We start from the raw sequence: 21,428 nt of genomic DNA, 5'->3' as shown, positions 1-21,428 counted from the left end.
AAGATACCTTATTAAAATTGAAATAGAAGTGCCACCTTATTTAAAAAGTACGATTTTTCAAATCTGAAAAATCGTATTCAGGAACACATTGTTCTTGACTCTCCAGACCTGCTTCTGCATTTTCCCAAAGCATAGTTGGTCTAATTTTAACCTTTAATTTCATTGAGTAGATAATCATCTTATAACCATGAATACCATGCCGACTTTTTGCCAGCTCGTCCCACCTTTAACACTACCATCATTGATGTTTATTGATTTGAGACTCCTGCATCACAGTGCTTAATTAATTTCAAACACAGCAGAATATTTTGGGATTTTTAGGTTCAGGATCCCATTGATTTCTTGTCTTGCCAGTTTTAATCAGATTTGGGAAAAGGGAAGATTATGTCAAGGCTGTTTACTCATCTATTGGTTAAAAAATGTTGTAAGTGCAATCGTTAGGAAGCACTTCATTTGAATAATGTATCTAAGTCTTAAAGTGATCAATTATACATGCTGGACATTAACATAATATTTACTTTAAACATCAGAAAGAACGTGTGCTTTCAAGATACAGCATATATCTCACATTACTAAATACAAAGGGTATTTGTTTAAGTATGTAATTATATCTTCATTTTACATCTTTGTTGGTCAGACTTCCACATCAAAACGCCTAATAATAGTCTGAAATCCATGGGGCCTTGGCATGGGTTTCTGTGCTCTGCTTTAGTGATTAACCAAATAGTCAAATACATCATTTCAAACTTTGTTCTTTAAAGGCAGTCTTTTGAAAGACCAGTACCTGCGTTGCTGTTTGTGGTACAACAGTGACAACCAGTGGCCGCTGGGTTTCACTGACAGTTCATTTCGGCTGATAATTCATTGCTGACATTGTACAGATTAACAAGGGCCTGCATCTTGCTTTAATAACTAGTACTCAGAAATAACTTGCTTCTTGCTGATCTTCATTTTATCTTTTACTAAAAATAGGTGTATATCCACCACGTGTCTATTTAAGAAATGTTTTATTAACTAAGCATCTGAAATGTAGTTTAACATGTTTTACTAAGAGGTCACTGCAAATGCAAATATGGGAGGTGACTGGAAGATTCTTAATGGGTTCATCCTATGTGATATGTAAACCAGATTCATTATTATTATTATTATTATTATTTCCTTTTACCTGTAAAGAAAAGGAAGGAACTGCTAGGTATATGTGAAAAACAGGTCAAAGCACTCTGTGGGCAAACAGTTGGGGATTGTATAATTATTCACTACCTGAACATCCTAGATTGGTCTCCTCTTCCCTTCCTAAAAGGTCCATTATTTCTTTCAAATGGAGAGCTTAATGGAGTAAAGCTTTGCTAGATGTAATGAGCTGAATAATGTGGAGTTCAACTTTGGATTATGGACTTTTGGAGACTCCAAGCAGTTAAAACTAATGATTTAATCCCTGTATTTATTTTAAATTTCCTTGAACAGATCTATTTATATATTCTAGAAGCTCTCTCTGAGACACGGCAATCTAGAAATACCCTTTTTTCCCCTCTAGCATCTATGACATTACCACTGTCTCAAACTGTCTTCTTTCTCTCTCTCTCTCTTTTTTAGCATAGCTCCAAACCTTCATTTCCTCCTCACTGGCATTGCTCTAAGAGTGCTTATGGCAAATTTGCTTCTGTAATCATAACTTGAACCCATCTGGGGATGAGATTGGCTACAAGCTTAGTATTTCCACTTAACATATTCATGATTAGCATGCACAGAAGGAGTAGAATTAGGATGAATGTTTTTGGAACAGTACAGATAAATCCTCATAAATGTAGTACAACAGCTCTGGAAACGCACAGTGCGGAAATGTAATGAAGCTGAACTCTATAGAGAGTTTGGTATTCTCAGTACCATGCCTTTCCTAATGAACTCATTTAGATTAGAAAATGGATTTAATATTTTATTGGAATTAACCTGAGCCAGTAAAGAGGATTACAATTTCTTTCCATAAATATAGTGATATTACAGGGTGAGGTAGCATGTTACATGAATATTAAGCACTTTATGAACATTGTCATGAAGCCAAAAGGTGTAAGGTGATTATATTTTAATATAGTGGTACTGTTCTTACAATAATTAAATTTGAATAGCAGTAAAAGGATATTTTAAAAAGATTTAAATAAAAATTTTGTTGCATTTTCAGAGCTAAAATGCCATGTGATTAAAATTAAACCCAGGATAGAACATTTAAGTGAACAGCCTCAGCAGAAGCTGTATTTTCCCAAGTGGGAAATAAACAACAAAGGAACTTGGTGGTGGGGCGGGGGGTACCAAGATTCGGAGTTTGGCTAAAGAGAAGGATTATTTACTCACCTGTGACTACTTTGGTAGATAAGGTAGACAAAAATAGAACTCTACTGCATTATGGGCTGGGTTCTTTTTCCTTTCTGTTACCTTTCCTTTCATTCCAAACTCACTCAGGTCCTTTGTGGATGATGAGTGGGTACGTGTGTGTGTGTGTGTTTGTATGTGTGTGTATAAAATTCATATAAGAGGCATATACAGTCTGTAAAGGAAGAAATGCATGAGAAATCAAAAGACATGTACTCTTTCCCGTCTCCAAATACCCTCTAGCCATAAGCTACTTCTACCATTAATTTTTGTAAATCTGGCTGATGTATTATAGGCAAAGGAACTAATATCACACTTTTGTAATCTTAAGAAAGAAAAAAAAAAACCCAAACCTGTAACATGAATCTGATCCAGCCTTAGACAAAGGGCAAGCTTTGGCCCTGGAGTGTCATTTCTACCCATTTTGTAAAGTCAGCTACTGTGCATATGTGCACCCGAGCGTTCACTGATTTTACAGGATAAGGCGCAGTGAGCACTGCGTGCTGGAGGCTGAGGTTAGGTCTTGAGGCTGGGCAGAAATCTTCTGATTAAAGCTGAACACGTGCCGTAAAGTTGCTCAGGCATGTACACAGAGTTAGTTTAAGAAACGCTTCCTACCCCTCCTTCGTTCCACCTCCATGAGTCAAACTTTTTTGCTTGAGCTGGGGAAAGGCATGTAAGTGTGGGTTTCAGATTTCTCCAACCCATATATGCAAAGAGTTCCACAGCTGATGCTCTTTTAAGCTTCAGTCACACTAGGGCTTTGAGATAATGCTATTAAACTGGAGTAAAGAAAATCAGCTGCTTGCTGAGTATTCGGGGTGCAGGGAGGAAATCAGGCCCCAAACAAGAGATGTCAGCAGCAGTGCTGAGCAGCTGGTGAAATTCTGTGGCCGGAGGGCTGGGGTGACCTCATGGAGGGTGGGGGGAAGCCCTTCAGAGGGAATGCATCCTGCTGGAATGCAGATGAAGGAGCTGAGGAGCACCAACGGAACCCAAGGAGAGGAGGACATGTGAAGGAGGAGGGGAAACTGCCAGGAGTTTGAAATTTGCTGGTCTCACAAAGATCCCGGATGAGCCCCTTTGCTCTACTTTATTATTTTACTATCTGATAGGGTAAAACATTGAGTTTAATATTTTTACCATAATTAGCCCAGATATACATCTCCCTGGGGTATTAGGGCTAGGGTAGATGGAGGTGGATGGGCAGTTATTAGCAATACTACGGAAGTTAACAGAGAGATACCCAGAAAATCTTTAACTTTTACATTCCCTAAAAGGATCTGGCAGCAAGACCTAGTAGGCTTTTAAACCAGGCAAATTAGCTTGGAAAAGGATTTTCTAAATTTCCTTACTGACTTCTTTAATATATCGATCAGTCTGGCTGACTTAGTTCAGAGAGCTCTCTTGGAGTGAAGAAAATATACTCTGGGTCTACAACCCTTTCTATTTTCTGGTAAGAGTATAAGATACAGGAGAGATGAATAATCTCCCAGCAATTTTCATACCCCTGAGAATGAGTTAAGAAGTTAGAAGGGTGTCTCCACTTTCTCCTCTTCAGGCTTATTTCCAAACAGGAGACACTGTATTAAGTAAGGTGCAGCCTCTACCCAGGATGCCTTTTTGGATTCCAGAAGTTGATCTGCAGACTATGTTCTAGCGTATGAGTCAGCTTCCACAAAGGAAACTGTATGGTTAATGGTAAACAGACTGTGTAGATGATAGAGGGTAAGTAGCTACTAGATAACCTTAGGACATTGCCCTAGAACTAGAGGAGAGAGAGATGACAATGCATGAAGACAGTGCCCCTTCTTCTTATGACAAGTTCATTTAAATCACTCACCATGCTTTCTCAACCTATTGTGGGTTTAATGGTGACCCTCTTCCCTCAGAGGATAGGTTCAAGTTCTAACCCTGGACTCCAGAGAGTGTGACCTTATTTGGAAATAGAGTCTTTGAAGATGTAACTAGGACTCTTGAAATGAGATAATCCTGATTTAGGGTGGGCCTTAAATCCAGTCACTGTTGTTTTTATAAGAGAAAGGAGAGGGAGGGATTTGAGAAACAGATACTGAGACATAGGGAAGAAGACTATGTAAAGATGGCGGCAGAGAATGAAGTTAAGCTAATTAATTTAAAGAAACAAGGGAATACCAGGAGAATGTGAAATTGGTTTATCTATTTATTTATTTTAGAAACTTCATATTTTAAACATTTTGTAGAGAGAGTATTTAAACAAATTCTAAAGTACACAGAATAATAATATAGTGAATGTCCATGTATCCACAATGCACCATCCAGACTTTAGAATTATCAATTTCACCAGTCTTGCTTCACACATAACCCTTGTAATATACGATCCTTGTAACATACAAGGTTGGTTTCTCAGTTCCTTATTTGTGTACTTCTGTCTCCCCACTCTCATCTCCAAGATAGTAGTGCCTGGGAATTTATAAGTTGCTGAATGGCTCTTGAACAATTACTGACAGATGTGAGGCATGGAAGTATAGCTCCTATGTATTGGGTCTGGAAATCTCAAAGGTTTAATTTGTACTCCTGGCTTCCACTGCAGGATCATGTTAAAGCTGCCTTCTCTAGGTCATTCCATGAAATCCCCCCTGTACTCCTCACTCTTGTTCTGCTTTCTCTGGCTAGTAGTGCTAACTTAACAAAAGGGGACCATAAATCTCCTTGTCTCCGGGTCTGCTTTTGGGGAATATGACCTGATACCCTCACCTGCTAAGACCCTACTGTATTATATTGAAATAATCCCCAACATTATAGCATTTCAAACTGTATTTCAATATGTATCTCAAAAAGTTAAGGACTCTTAAAAAATTCATTACCATTATCACACCTAAATATGACAGTAAAATTCCTTAATACGTAAGATACCAGTCATTATTCTAACTTACAGTTACCTCATAAATATAATTGTTTGGTTCACCTGATACGTAAGCAAGAGTTTCACAGTGCATTTGATGTGAAATGTCTTCTTAATCTCTTAATATAGAAGTTTCTTCTCCATCTTTTCTTTCTTTGATGTTCATGTATTAAAAAAACACTGTCATTTTTCTTTAGTGTTTCCCACAGTCTGAGTTTAGCTGATTGAATCTTCATGGTGTTTTTTAGCATATTTGTCTATATATTGTGTGCATTGGTAGTTGAATTTAAAAGCTTGATCAGATTTCAGTGTGGTATTTTTGCTACATCTCCTTCATTGGTGGTTATATGTCCTTTCATTAGGAAGCACATAATTTTGTTTCTCTTTCTGTTACTTGGTTTCTGTTAATAATTAATATCTTTATTCATTAATATTTCAGGGACTAAAAGCTGGTGATACTGTGATTCTTTTAATTCCTTTTTCATTTATTACCTGGGTTAATTCTAGAAAGACAAATACTTGATTTGTTTATTTGGTTATTGTTTGGTAAAATTCACATAGAGAAAGTAGAATAAATGTTTGCTTTTTTCTTTTTACCAGTTTTTAAAATAGTGGGTTAATTAGTTGACCAATTTTTTTGTCTTTTAGTATAATTATGAATTCATTAGTTTATATATATTTGATGTGCTTCCTCCATTATAGTGATTATCCTTCTTGTCCATTCTTTGGCCAATGGGAGCCCTGTCAAGTTGACATGTTACTCCTTTTGGTATGACTAGAGTAGTCTTTGATATCTTCTTTTTTTTTTTTAAAGATTTTATTTATTTGAGAGCGAGAATGAGAGACAGCATGAGAGGGAGGAGGGTCAGAGGGAGAAGCAGGCTCCCTGCCAAGCAGGGAGCCTGCTTGGCAGGACTCGATCCCTGGACTCCAGGATCATGACCTGAGCCTAAGGCAGTCGCTTAACCAACTGTGCCACCCAGGCGCCCGATATCTTCTTTGAGAGTTATGAGCTTCCATGATCATCTTGTATGTACTCATCTCCAAAGCTGGAATGGACATTTTACCAAGGAGCCCTTTAATTTATATGCAACTGTAGGTCATTAATTTTAGTACTTATCAGTCAGTGCAGGTAGGAATACTTTTTTAAGGTGAAATATAGCATGAGTTCAACTGATTCTTTCCATTACAATTCAAAACTACTGAATTTTTATTTAACCAATTCTAATATTTAGACCCCCTTTACCACACAGAGAATGCCAATTCCCAACAGTGCTACCAATGATAGAATATTATCTGCTTTATCCTACAAAATATACAGAAATCTCCACTGATAATCATAATTTTCACCAACAGTATGCTTATGGAAATCAGTGTAAGTTTTTGTTTTTGTTTTAGTTATATTACTATATTAAAGACTCATGAAATATCTATTCTCTGGGTGGTTATTCCACCAACTAGTTGCACAATTTTGTTTGTTTATTGTTATTTGTCTATATATTTTTTTATTTTTCAGGATTAAATGTGTGTGTGTGTGTTGTGTATTCAATGATATGTAGCTCCTATTCCTTTGCCCGTGATCCTAAACCCTTGTTCTACCTATTGGTAAACATTTTTTTAAAATCTTGACTTTTCATTTCATTGCTTGTGTGTCAAATATAAACATGTATATTCATATGCTTTCTTAGGTAAACTGTGATATACTCACTTTTTTCCTACCTTGCTTTTTTTCAATTAATGATAAATGTAAGAAAATACTCTAGACTAATATATAGAAATTTCTTCATTTATTTTTACAGTAGCAAAGTGTTCTACCTTGTGGCCCATACCGTAATTTATCAAACAAGTCCTATATTGATGGATATTTAGGCAAATATCACTATTTTTGCTAATATAAAACAGTTCTTCAATAAATAACCTTGTCCATATTCCTTTTCATATTGTTGCTAGTGTATGTTTGGGATACATTCCAGGTAATACTAAATTTTTCTTCATAACAATTATACTGCTTTAGGCAGGTATGTTTTTGTCTACTTAAAAAAATCTCTTTGAATGTCTTTATTTTATTTAATTAATTAATTCATTTAAAGATTTTATTTATTAATTTGACAGAAAGAGACAGCGTGAGAGGGAACACAAGCAGGGGGAGTGGGAGAGGGAAAAGCAGGCTTCCTGCTGAGCAGGGAGCCCAATGAGGGGCTCGATCCCAGGACCCCGGGATCTTGACCCGAGCTGAAGGCAGCCGCTTAACCAACTGAGCCACCCAGGCGCCCCTGAATGTCTTTATTTTAGATGAAACAAGATGTTTTATTTTGCTTTACTTTAAATAAGTGAGTTATGCCTATTCGAATATGTACTGATAAAATCAATATATTTAACCTTACCTCTGTCTTATTATGTTATATGAATAAGCTTTGTCTTTTTCTGACCAATGAACAAAACAGGACATCCAGTCCTTTAGAACATAATAAAAAAATTCCAATAAATATTTTGTCAGTTATAATCATATTTTGAGAGTATACTTTTTTAGAATTTCTTGGAAAACAAGAGAACTTAACCAAATATTCTGTATGTTAAAGCTAGTATGAATCTGTAGATCTACTTGCTACTGTATTGCACAAAAGAAAGGAGGATGCTGTTGGGTGATTCATAGTTGACAAGAAGAAATTAGTGAACTGCCCCTACGTACTGTCAACCTACTGTAGGTTAGGACTCTTCTTCCATCTGTTTCTCATATTTTCTGTTTCAAATTCTGCATATAGCAGTGTCAAAAGGAGCAGTGGGAGTTTTCACCTGGTTGCGGTATTTCATTGTGAGGCTGCTTTTATGATTCATATTTTAGTCCAAAAGGATCCATATTAGATGAATCTCTAGGCTCAGATTCTCTTTTGTCATCAAATACTTCACTGCCTGATATGTATCACTTACCCCTTGCTGAATGTAACATTTGTTACAACTGAAGCTTCTTACTTTGACTTGGTATTTGGAGCATGAGATTAGTTCTGTTCTGCAGTTCTACTTTGTGCTATCAGAAAATGTCTTTGAATTCAATGTTTTAAGACAGTTGTTATTTTCATTGTATTATACAAAATTTGAAAAGAAAAATAGATTCTATGTGGTGTTTCTGGTATTTTCAGCAAATTTGATAATAGTATATGCATGCAGGTGTATAGCTTATATGAATTGGATATTTTCTTTTTTTTTTTAAGATTTATTTATTTATTTATTTATTTATTTGACAGATAGAGAAAGAACACAAGTAGGCAGAGTGGCAGGCAGAGGGAGAGGGAGAAGCAGGCTCTCCGCTGAGCAGGGAGCCGGACTTGGGGCTCGATCCCAGGACCCCAGGATCATGACCTGAGCCGAAGGCAGCCGCTTAACCGACTGAACCACCCAGGCGCTCCGAATTGGATATTTTCAATCCACTTTTCTCCCCATTTCGTTGTGTTATCTCACCTTTTAGGGAAACCAATATATGGACATTGAGTAAAACAAACACAAAACAAAATAAAAACAACAAAAAATAGCTTTTAGTATAGGAAACAAATATAAGTTGGGTTCAGCTGCCATTTACTAATTTTTAAAATTGTCTCTGGAACAAGGTAATGATTAAAGGTGACAGAAAACAAACATGTTTTCTGTGGAAATCTTCTGCACAAGGTAACTTCAATATTGCTAGAAGGATTCTTTAATGAATGGGTTGATATGATGCCTTTTCTTTTGACAAAATGACCTCATGAATATGCTAACGAAGTGTGGAGTTTGATGTTAAGAATGACCAGAGAGTGGGATAGTAAAGCAAAGGAGTACTGAATGGGTGGTCCAGCAACCCACCTCAACAGTTGATAAAAGAATTTGAATATGCCAGAAGAAAGAAAGAGAGTGAGAGAGATCAGTGAGGGCATCTGTGTATGTATTTGTAGCTCCTGTAGTTTAGGTGAGATGGGGGAGAGTGCTCATTGGTTTGCATGAGCTAATCCATGAACATTCTGCTGGATCAATTAATTAGTGGACAAAGAGACTAAGTTCCTTTTTTTTCCTACATACTGTTATTACTTCATACCAGAATTAGAATCACAGGGTAGCATAGAATCTTGGCCAAGAAAGGGATCTTCACAGTTATATATGATTCCTGATAAAGAGGATGATTCTTCAGAGACATGTCACTATCACTTGGGATCTTCATGAATGTTATCAAGAGGGGAGAGCACAATGATTTAAATGTAGCCCATTTTGGTGTTCGATAGCTTTAATTGTTAGATACCTTTTCTTCTGTTTTTCTTCTATTTTCTTATATTCCCTGTACCTTCCCAATATAAATTCTAGTCCTGCTTTCTAGAGAAATTCAATGTAAGGTCAAACTCCTTTTGGAAGACAGGAAAGTCCTTCAAGTATCTGCAGATGAATATCAAATAAGTCTTAGATTTTTTCCCCCTCATTTTCCCTGAAAGTCAAGCATTCCTCAGGACAAACTCTACCTATATCAATACAAGCTTTAAAAATATGGCATCCCAAACTGACACAATACTTAAGATGCTGAATGACACATCCAGCATTTGGTTAATGTACTATATCTTTAAGTTTGGACACCTTATTTTCTTTAATGACTTAACTATTTTAGCACTGAGTCCTATTGCTAATTCCTTTCATAATATTAGTCAACAAAATCTTTTAGGCATTTTTCATATAAAGTACTTTTTGTCAAGCTTTCCTAAGAATATAATTATAAAATTGATTCTTTGAGCCCACTTGCAGGATATTTATTTTGGATAAATTGATTTGTGTTAGTTTGGGCCCATCATTTAACCTGCCATTTTTATTTCTGAACCTTGATAATATCAGTTGTGTTAGTTAATCCTCTCAGATTTGGATCATCTAAAATTTTAATCAGCATTTTTCTTTCTATGTCTAAGGTATTAATAAAAATGTTAACTGGCTCAGAGTCAAAGACAGAGCACAAAACTATGCCATTATAAGCATCTTTCTAGTTACATATTGATCCATGGTTCAGTGCTTTTGAGTATTCACTTAACAAGTATCTATTGAGTTTTTATTATGCATCAGAGACTAATCAAGGTGCTGAGGTTATGACAATAAAAGCATACCAAATGTTTGTCCTCATAGACAGGGCTGTTGATGGCCTATGTTGCGCCTTTGTGCAAATTATAAAAAAAAAAGTGAAACAAAACAAAACAAAGCACCCTGTCAGGTGAAGTCAAGCTTTTTAAAATTATTAAATAAAAAGTACCTCTTTTATTGGAAAACAGTCAAGTGTCAGTTGAATGATTTGTTAAGAAGAGCTGGCTGGACATCCGCTTCCAAGAGATCTGCAGCTGTCAACTTTATTCAGTGTACAACTGCACAACTTTCCATGATGAGCCCTGCACAGTCTGGTATATTCACATTTAACTCTTTCATGCCCTTAATAATTTTTACTCACTTATTAAATGTTCATATTTGTTGGACTTGCTTATAATGCTCTTGGAAGAGGGTTACTATATTAATAAGTGAAGAATGATTAATCTACCTAAGAAGAAATACAAGAACAAGGAATGGAGGAGACTTGAAGGTGATTTAAAATTATACTATAAGAAGATCATGAACTCACCTCCTTTCAGGGACACAACAAATGTATATATAGAAAAAAATCCTTCTGAAAAGAACCTGAGAACTAGCGGAAACCTGCTACACAACAAAGGATAAAAGAACCACACTTTGAGTTGGGTAAGAGAGGCAGAAACATGCTCTCACCAAAAATCCCACCACCCCATGCAACAACCTGCAGTTGAAAGGGACATCAAGGAACAAAAATAAAACAAAGATACATATATATCTTCTCCCCAAGGACAAAAGAAAAGGTTGGTACTCCACATCAGGCAACTCAAGATTTTATTTATTAGAGAGAGAGATAGAGCACAAGCAGGGCCAGAGGCAGAGGGAGAAGCAGGTTTCCTGCTGAGCAAGGAGCCCAGTGCGGGACTTGATCCCAGGACCCCGGGATCATGACCTGAGCTAAAGGCAGACGCGTAACTGACTGAGCCATGTAGTTGCCCACATCAGGCAACTCAGCACTCAGGTTCTGCACCGGAGAGATAAGCCCCAAACATCTGGCTTTGAAAATCAACGGGGATTACATTCGGGGGGAACATAGGGCTTAAGGGAACAAAGATTCTGCTCTTTTAAAAGGCTAGCGGACCCAGCACAAAAAGCAACAATTTGAAAAGAGCTCAGAACATAGGTAAAGGAGGTTTACTTGCTACACTTAAAGTGTCTGCCAGAGGGGCAGAAATTTGTTGGGACTCTCCCCAGGGGCAAAAACACAGCTGGGCACCAACTTTACAGTCTCTTTTTGCCTTGCTGGCACTGGCATTGGCAGGTGCCATTTTTGCACCCTCATTCTAACCACCTTACCATGGCAAGTAAATAACAAAGAAATCAAAGGAAAAATTTTTTAAAAATTGAGACAAATGAAAATAGAAACATGACATTATAAAATTATGGGATGCAGCAAAGGTAAGTTCTAAGAGGGAAGTTTATAGCAATATAGACTTACCTTATGACAAGAAAAATTTCAAATAAATTTAATTTTATGCATAAGAGAACTAGAGAAAGAACAAATGAGGTTCAAAGTGGAAGGAAGGGAATAATAAAGGTCACAACAGAAATAAATGAAATAGAGGTAAAAATAATAAAAAAATCAATGAAACTAAGGACTTGTTCTTTGAAAGGATAAACAAAATGGACAGACCTTTAGCAAGATCATGAAGAAAAAAAGGGAGAGGGCCCAAATAAAATCAGAATTGAAAGAGAAGTTACAATGAAGAATAGTACAGAATACCACAGAAATATAAAGGATCATAATGGAATAGTATGAACAATTAATATGCCAGCTAGTTGAACAACCTAGAAGAAATGGATACATTCCTAGAAACACCCAATCTGCTAAAACTGAATCATGAAGAAATAGAAAATCAAATAGACCGATTAATAGTAATGAGATTGAACCAGTAATCAAAAAAACCTCCAAAAAACAAAAGTCTAGGACCAGATAGTATGTCACTGGTGAATTCCATCAAACATTCAAAGAAAATTTAATGTTTTGCCTTATCAAATTTTGAGGGAAAAAGGAGGAAAACATTGAAGAGGGAAGAGGAAGGAATTTTTAACTCATTTTATGAGGCCAGCAATATTCTCTGATACCAAAACCAGAGAAAGATACCACAAACAAAGGAAAATTATTGGCCAATATACCTCATGAATAAAGATGCAAAAATCTTCAACAAGATATTATCAGACTGAATTCAACAATGCAGTGAAAGGATCATATTCTGTGACCAAGTGGGATTTATTCCACAGATTTAAGGATGGGTTCAACATCCAAATATCAATCAACTTGATACACCATGTCAACAAAATGAGGGATAAAAATCATATGATCATCTCAACAAATGAAGAAAAAAGCACTTGACAAAAATCAATACCCATTTATGATAATAACTCAACAAAGTAGGTATAGAGGGAATAATAATTATAAAGGCCATATATGAAAAACACAGCTAACATCATACACATTGGTGAAAAGTTGAAAGCTTTTCCTCTAAGATAAGGAACAAGACAAGAATGCCATCCTCACCAATTTTATTAAACATAGTATTAGAAATTCTAGCCACAATAATCAGGCAAGAAAAATAAGTAAAGGGCATCTAAATTGGAAAGGAAAAAGTACAACTGTCACTAGTTGCAAATGATGTGATATAGAAAACACTAAAGGCTCCACCAAAAACTATTAGAACTTATAAATTCAATGAAGCGGCAAGATACAAAATTAATACACAGAAATCGGCTATGTTTCTATATACTAATAGTGAACTATCAGAAAGAGAAATTAAAACAATCCCACTCATAATTTCATCAAAAAGAATAAAATACCTAGGAATAAATTTAATCAAGGAAGTGAAAGACCTGTACGTTGAAACCAAGGAGATAAAAGACACCGATGAAAGAAATTTAAGGAGACATAGGTAAATGGAAAGATATAATATGCTTATGGATTAGAAGAATCAATATTATTAAAATGTTCATACAACCCAAAGCAATCTACAGATTGAATTCAATCTCTACCAAAATACCAAAGCATTTTTCAGAGAACTAGAACAAAAAGATCCTAAAATTTGTGTGAAACCACAAAAGATTCTAAGTAACCAAAGCAATCTTGAGGGAAAAAAAGAACAGAGCTATCATAATCCCTAATTTCAAACTATGCCACATAATTATAGTAATCAAAACAGTATGGTCCTGGCACAAAAACAGACACATAAATAAATGGAACAGAATAGAAAGCCTAGAAAAAAGTCCATGCATATATGGCCAATTAATTTACAACAAGGGAGTCAAGAATACACAATGGGAAAATGACAGTCTCTTCAATAAATGATGTTGAGATAATTGGACCACTATTTTATACCATGTACAAAAGGTAACTCAAAATGTTTTGAAGACTTAAATGTAAAACCTGGAACCATAAAACTTTAGAAGAAAATATTGGCAGTAAATTCCTGGACATTGGTTTTTAGCAATATTTTTCTGATCTGACTCCATAGGCAAGGGCAACAAAAGCAAAAACAAACAAGTGAGACTGTACAAAACTAAAAAGTGGCTTCACAGAGAAGGAATCTGTTAACAAAATAAAAAGGCAATGTACTGAATGGGAGAAAACATTTGCAAACCATATATCTGATAAAAGGCTAATATTCAAAATATATTAAGAATTCATACAACTCAATAGCAAAAAAACCCAAAAAACAAAGCCCCCTAGATAATCAAATTAAAAATGGGCAGCTCTGAATAGACACTTATCCAGAGAAATACAGATGGCCAACAGGCACTTGAGAAGATGCTCAACATCACTAATCATCAGGGAAATGTAAATCTAAGCCACAATGAGATATCACCTCACACCTGTCAGATGGCTATTATCAGAAACAAAAGAAAACAACAAAAACAAGAACAAAATAAGAAATGACAAGTGTTGGCAAGGAAGTGGAGTAAAGGCAACTCTCCTGTACTGTTGGTGGAAATATAAATTGGTGCAGCCACTAGGAAAGCAGTATGATGCTTCCTCAAAAAAATTAAAAATAGAACTATTGTATGATCCAGCAATTTTTCACCTAGGTGTTAATCTGAAGAAAATGAAAACACTAAGTCAAAAAGATATATGCACCCCTATGTTCATTGCAGCATTATTTACAGTAGCCAACATATGGAAGCAAACTAAGTGTCCATCAACAGTTGAATAGATAAAGATGATGTGGTATATATTTACAATGGAATATTACTCAGCCATAAAAAGAATGAGATCTAGTATTTGCAACAACATGGATGGATCTTGAGGGTATTTCACTAATTGAAATAAGTCAGATAGGAAAAGATAAATACCGTATGATATCATTTACATATGAGATCTAAAAAAAACCCAAAAACAAAACCAAAAAACCCAGAACAAACAAACAAAAGAGAACAAAACCAGACTCATAGATATGGAAAACAGACTAATATTTGCCAGAGATGAGGGATTTGGGGGTTTGGCAAAATGGGTAAAGGAGATCAAGAAATACGAATTTCCAGTTAAAAAAGAAACAAGTTATGAAGATGTACAGCATAGGGAATATAGACAATAATTATTTATTTATTTATTTATTTATTTATTTATTTATTTATTATCATTTTTTTAAACATGTCTTTTTTTAAAGATTTTATTTATTTATTTGACAGAGAGAGACACAGCAAGAGAGGGAACACAAGTAGGGCGAGTGGGAGAGGGAGAAACAGGCCTCCCGCGGAGCAGGGAGCCTGATGCGTGGCTCGATCGCAGGACCCCGGGATCATGACCTGAGCCGAAGGCAGATGCTCAGTGAGCCACCCAGGCACCCCGACGATAATATTTTATTAACTTTGTATGGATGACAGATGGTAAGTGGACTTACTATGATCATTTTGTAATGTATATTACTATGTTGTACACCTGAAACTAATATAATATTGTATGTCAGTTATTCTTAAATTTGGGATAAAAAGAAATAAAAAAAGAATGGAAGAAACTCTACCAAGGCATGTTCTTTCCTTTCTAAGAGAATAATTACTATTACTATTGGAAACTGTGGAAGGGACAGTTACCTGTCCACTAAAGATTTGTGTTCCTCTTTTCATAGAATAGAATTGTAGCTCTAAAATGGCTGATGGACAGGGACTACATTTCCCAGAGCCTTTGTTCCTTTTCTTCATGGGTCACGTGTTAGGACTTAACAATGGATAGCAACAGAATTGATGTATTCCTCTTTTGGGTCACAGGGTTTGAGATATGGCTGTAATTTCCTCACTCTCTTTCCACAGCTACACATGAAAGGAAAATATATGATGCCCTCTTGTAGTAGTTCTCAACATTTTTGGTCTCAAGGTCCCTCCCATTACACCCTTAAACAATATTGAAGATCTCAAAAGCATTCATATTTATAAATTATATCCATCAATATTTACCGTATTAGAAATGAAAATTGAGAAAAATTTTAGAATTATTTAGTTTACTATATTATTTAGTTTACTATATACTATATATACTAAATATACTATACTATTTACTATAGTATATTTATATACTATAAAAGTAAAAACCCATTATATAAACAGTGAATTTTTAGGGCAAATAACTATATTTTCCAAAACTATAGTGAGAGGAGTGGCATTGTTTACATTTTGAAAGTCTTTCTTTTTTTTTTTAAGATTTTATTTATTTATTTGACAGAGACACAGTGAGAGAGGGAACACAAGCAGGGGGAGTGGGAGAGGGAGAAGCAGGCTTCCCGCCGAGCAGGGAGCCCGATGTGGGACTCGATCCCAGGTCCTGGGATCATGACCTGAGCCGAAGGCAGACGCTTAACGACTGAGCCACCCAGGCGCCCCTGAAAGTCTTTCTTAATTCCTCATTCAAGTGCATATGATATCATGCATTATATAGTTCTCAAAAATGCAGTTATTCACTTATGGGATAAGAATTTAAAAAATGACATTTTATTACTATCATAAAGCTAGCTTTACTTCATAGATCCACTGAAAGGGTCTTGGGATTTTCAGGGGTTCTGGATCATTGCTGTCCTATGGGAATCCTTGGGAGCCATCAAATAGAAGGAGCTGGGGTTTCTGAATCAAATGGAAGGAGCTGGGGTTTCTGCAGTATGGAAATCCATATTGTACAAAGAACACAAGTTCTTTACATGAGTAAGCACACTGTACAGTACATGAGTAACATGACTGTTACATGAGAGAGAAATAAAATGCTATTATGTTATAAACCACTAAGATTTGGGAATTTACATATTACAGACGCTAGAATTACCCTGTCTAGAACAGAAATCCACAGAATATAATTCTGATATAAGAAATTTTACTTTTTATGATGCTTATCCAGGAATGGCTCTTTTTTATTCCTAGCATACATGCCCAGCAAGATCCAGCAAATGGAAACTGACATACAATATCCACAGGAGGCCCAAGAAATAATGGGATTTATTTGGTTGGGAAAAGAATTTTAACAGGAAAATTAAAGGCATTGATCTATTCTAGAAATGTGATGGCCATGGGAGCTTACTATTACTTTCTAAGTTTATGAAAGCTTATCTAGATGGTGGTTAATAATGCTGTGTGTGTGTGTGTGTGTGTGCGTGTGTGTGTGGTATTAGAAATACAGAGAAGAGGCTGCAATTGCAGTACCTTGAATTTGGGTCAATCAGTAGAAATGATGACATGATCATTATTGTTTTGAGACAAGAAATTGAGCTATTCAGAGTTCTAGAGAATATTACTCTTTAGAAAGATGAGTAAAGATGTGCTATGAAGAAGTCTTCTTGAGAATGGTTAATACTTAAAGAACATTGAGTATGTGTACATAATCATATATAATAATAAACTCATAATAACAATGATTATTAGGTGGGAATTACTATTATAACCAATCCCTGAGAGGGGACGAGGAGGGAAATGGAGGCCTGATTTATTTATCTTTGAAATTTATGCACTGTGAAGGGGAAGAATTTGTCATTTAAAGTCCTTTCTAGACCTGTCTCAGTGATTTCTTTTTTAAATCTTTTTTCAAAAGTTTTTATTTAAATTCCAGTTAGTTAACATAAAGTGCAATATTAATTTCAGGTATACAATATAGTGATTCAACGCTTTCTTGAACTCATTTGACGTAAGAATTGGATGAATACCTGTAATGTATTGTGTAAGCTTGACTGGCATCTATTGTTAAGAAAAAAATGTTCTGGGGCGCCTGGGTGGCTCAGTCATTAAGCGTCTGCCTTCGGCTCAGGTCATGATCCCAGGATCCTGGGATCGAGTCCCACATCGGGCTCCCTGCTCAGCGGGAAGCCTGCTTCTCCCTCTCCCACTCCCCCTGCTTGTGTTCCTGTTCTCGCTGTCTCTCTCTGTCATATAAATAAATAAAATCTTAAAAAAAAAAAAAGAAAAAATGTTCTGTTTCTAATAGCTAATCTTGATACTCTGAAAATTTTCTTTTTCTCCCATTTCTTAGTTAAGAAAAAAGAATCAGTAATTATATTTATTGAGCAACACATTGTATTGCTATGGTAAAAAAATACTGTTGGTAGGTACAACTCAACATTAAGAACTCTAAAAAGAGAACTGTGTAGCATTTGACAATTTAAGAGTGATATGTAATTTATTTTTGGTTAATTCTTATGTGATAAATTACTGAGTAAGCACTGGAAAAGATTACTGCATAAGTACTGATTTAAGGATATCTATAGTTGTCATTAGACATTATAAAATTTCTCTTTAGGATTTGGCTTATGGCTTACAAAACTTGAAAAAACAGAATTATTGATTTAAAAAAGGGTATAGTCTCACTTTCCTTCCTTTAAGCCACTTTTCTCCCCGTATTCAGCACATGCACTATTATTTATAAGAGTTAAGACGCATACTTACATACTCCACTGAACACAAAAATAACTACAGAGAACAGAAAATGGCTTATTTATCCTCAAGCAAGTGCAGATTGAAGTAGAACATGAAGATGGGAAAAGAGAGTCTATTTTGGTTTATTGATCCTTGGTCTTTCTTGTTATTCTGTTCCTCAAATACTTCCTCTGTCCCGTCCTTTGAGCACCAAGGACTTTGGGTGTGTCTTTTGGCTTTCTACATGCTTTGTTTTAAGAAACACTCCTCTATCATTCTCTTTTTCTCTGTGTCTCTCTGTCTTTGTCTCTGTCTCTCTTTTCTTCCTCCAGTTTAGTATTTTACTTTCCTCTGTGCTTCTCAATACTTCAGATGGGATACTTGGTATGAGGTGTTGCATGGGAATTCTGTGCTTCTCGTGGTAAATGACAAACAAGAACAAAAAGACAAAATGAGAATGGGCCCAATGATCTAATGCAAATATTGGTGGTGAGACAGAGAGAGTTGAGGGGCATACAAATAGAAGCATTTAATAGAAGCACACAAATATGCTTTAAGGAGATGTGAGTCCTGTGTGTACTTTTCTGGTTCATGCATTTGAATTGCTGAATCAGTGGCAGTAAGGAAGGTAGACAAAGAGTCCTCCTCCTACTTCAATTAGGTGACACTCTAGGTGCTTTAGCCGGTACAGCTCACAGATGTACAAACTAAACGTATATAGTAAATGCAAATTTTTACAGATTCTTGATAAATCTTGACAAATGCAAATTTTTACAGATTCTACCAATACATTGACCAACACTTATGATATATGCTCTTGTCAGTTTTATCTTTTGTATCCATGTTGCCTATACACTTTAATGATACACTGGGGATATATTTTTCATGAACGGGGTGAGAAATGCCATTTTCAAAGAGAAATTCTCCCCATTTGCCTTTGAACTGCAGATATGCATGTTTCAGCTACTAATAACTATTTGATTTGGGCCTAGTAATCTCTTTTAAAATTGTTTCTATTGTAGGAAATCTTCCAAATCATCGGTGGTGAAAGAGATGATCAAGAATGTTTGGCTTCTGGCTTAAGAAATGCTTGAGATTAATACTATGATGATTTGAAAATAGTGTGGTTTTTCTTTTAGAATAAAAGTATAATTTAATTTTATAAATAATAATAATAATGTCCATTGTTGGGCACTCAGTGGAACTTTCTTTGACCAAAAAGTTGCTTAATTCAGATGAATAAACAAGACCTATAATTATGAGACCAAGTCCAGCAATTACTCTGAGTTTATTCCTCTATTTTGGTGGCTCCAGGGAAAAAGAAGAAATTCAACTTTAGCTACTCAGGCGGAATCCAGTACTTTTTCAATCACTAGAGTTTTCCTGGGGATGAATCTGAACCTAGTTTTAAGGACCAAAAGGTTCAACACTATTCATTATTCCACTGTTCTGCTTCTGAAATCAGATGCACTGTTTCACTTTCAACTGTGAAGTTTTTCTAGTGTCTGAGCTTATTACCATACATCGGTTTAAGCAGATTCTCATTTTCTTATATTCTGCCCCTCTTCCTTCCTTTTGGTTCTTCTGCATGATTTCCCTATCCTCACTGTGTCTGCTTTGTGTTTCGTTGCTCATCTTACAGCAAGCTTGCCTACTTGCAGCATATCTATTCTCCTGGGAAGGCATTTAAATGGCTTGTTGTTTGCAGCCCACTGCACTCTAGGGCTGCAAATGGAAATAAGAGGAGGGCTTGTGGACATTTCCCATTGTCCTTAAATATCCAGGGAGCTACACTTTGATGAATTAACTGAAGATTGTAAGAAACATAGGAACGAACAGATATGGTCTTCTTTTCTAACCTGTGTTATACAATGTTTTGTGATGGATTTTTTTTCTGCGATTTATCTAGTTCCCTTTTTGCTCGGTTTTGTGAAACAGGCTGAAACACATTTTATTTTCCTGCTGTGAAGCAGCTTGTACAAAAATGCAGCCCATATCATTTGTCTGGTGTCACACTAAAATACTGCAATTAAACATATATAATAATTTAATTAAGATTCATTCAAATCTGTTCCTCTTCTATTTATTCTATTTTTAGGAAGGATCATTAAAATGCCCAGAAGTGTCAGTTCTTACTGCTTTCTAGTTTTTCTCTTAAAGATACAATAGAGGATTAATTTCTGCATTGTCTTGAATACCCTGAATGCTATCAAAAATATCACTTGCAATCTTAGAGAGGGTACGTAGAGAGCACGCCTCTTATAAATCCTCATCTACTTTTAATCCTACCAGTTGACTAATTGAAGTGAGTAGCATTTCCTAGCAGCACTTCCAAGACCTGATTTTCATCCTACCTGCCTTTGCCTGCCTCCTAAAAGAATACACACTCTGTAAAAGAATACAAGAATCCCTTTTTCCTCCCACTCCCACTCATACAGTTTTTCAGATGGCTATAATCAAAATTCTGCAGCTTCCTCGCTGATGTTATGTTCTTTACATGACATCTAGAGGCCAAAATTGATGTGAGCTGTAATTAATCTTTCCACGTGGCTATGCAGACCCTTGGTGTATCAGGGATAAGAATCACACTGTCTGCATACTTAAACTTACAGAACATCCCAGCACCAATCTATATTCTGAGCAATGCACAGTTTGATCCCATCATCCTACGGATATAAAAGATATAGGAAAAGAAAGCAGCCTTATGAGGAAGGAAAAGACTTAAAAGAACAAAACTCCTTTCTTCTGAGTTTGCATTTTATATGCAATAATGTCTGCTGTCAATTTCCACACAAATTGTGAAATAATCTAATTAGTGTTCCTGACATTTACCCATGACAGTCAAAATCCTGCTGGTAATCAATAATGTAAATGTAAAGTGGCTGATTAAATTTCCTTTTTTTTCCATCAAAAATTTTAAGGGCAAAATTCATTTTACTGTCCCTTTTGTGTTCTCAGAACACTTTTCTGACTCTAGCTTTAATCTGCAAATTCACAGAAGGCACAGAGAAGAATTTAACTCATATGAAGGATAATTGATACTGTCACCACTTGGCTGTGAAGCGGTTCTCTGCATTTTTTAGTAGTCCTCCCCGAATAAGTATCAGAACCATAGAATCACTTTAGTTGTAATTAAGGAAATATTCCAAGCTTCCTTTTCTAAATATCTGAGTATCAGAAAATTTAAATCCTACTATTTTATAATTGAATCACA

This window comes from Neomonachus schauinslandi, chromosome 1 (genome assembly GCF_002201575.2).
Source record: "Neomonachus schauinslandi chromosome 1, ASM220157v2, whole genome shotgun sequence".
Lineage (NCBI taxonomy): Eukaryota > Metazoa > Chordata > Mammalia > Carnivora > Phocidae > Neomonachus > Neomonachus schauinslandi.
The sequence above is the reverse complement of the archived record's forward strand: the minus strand, read 5'-3'. Positions refer to the sequence as shown.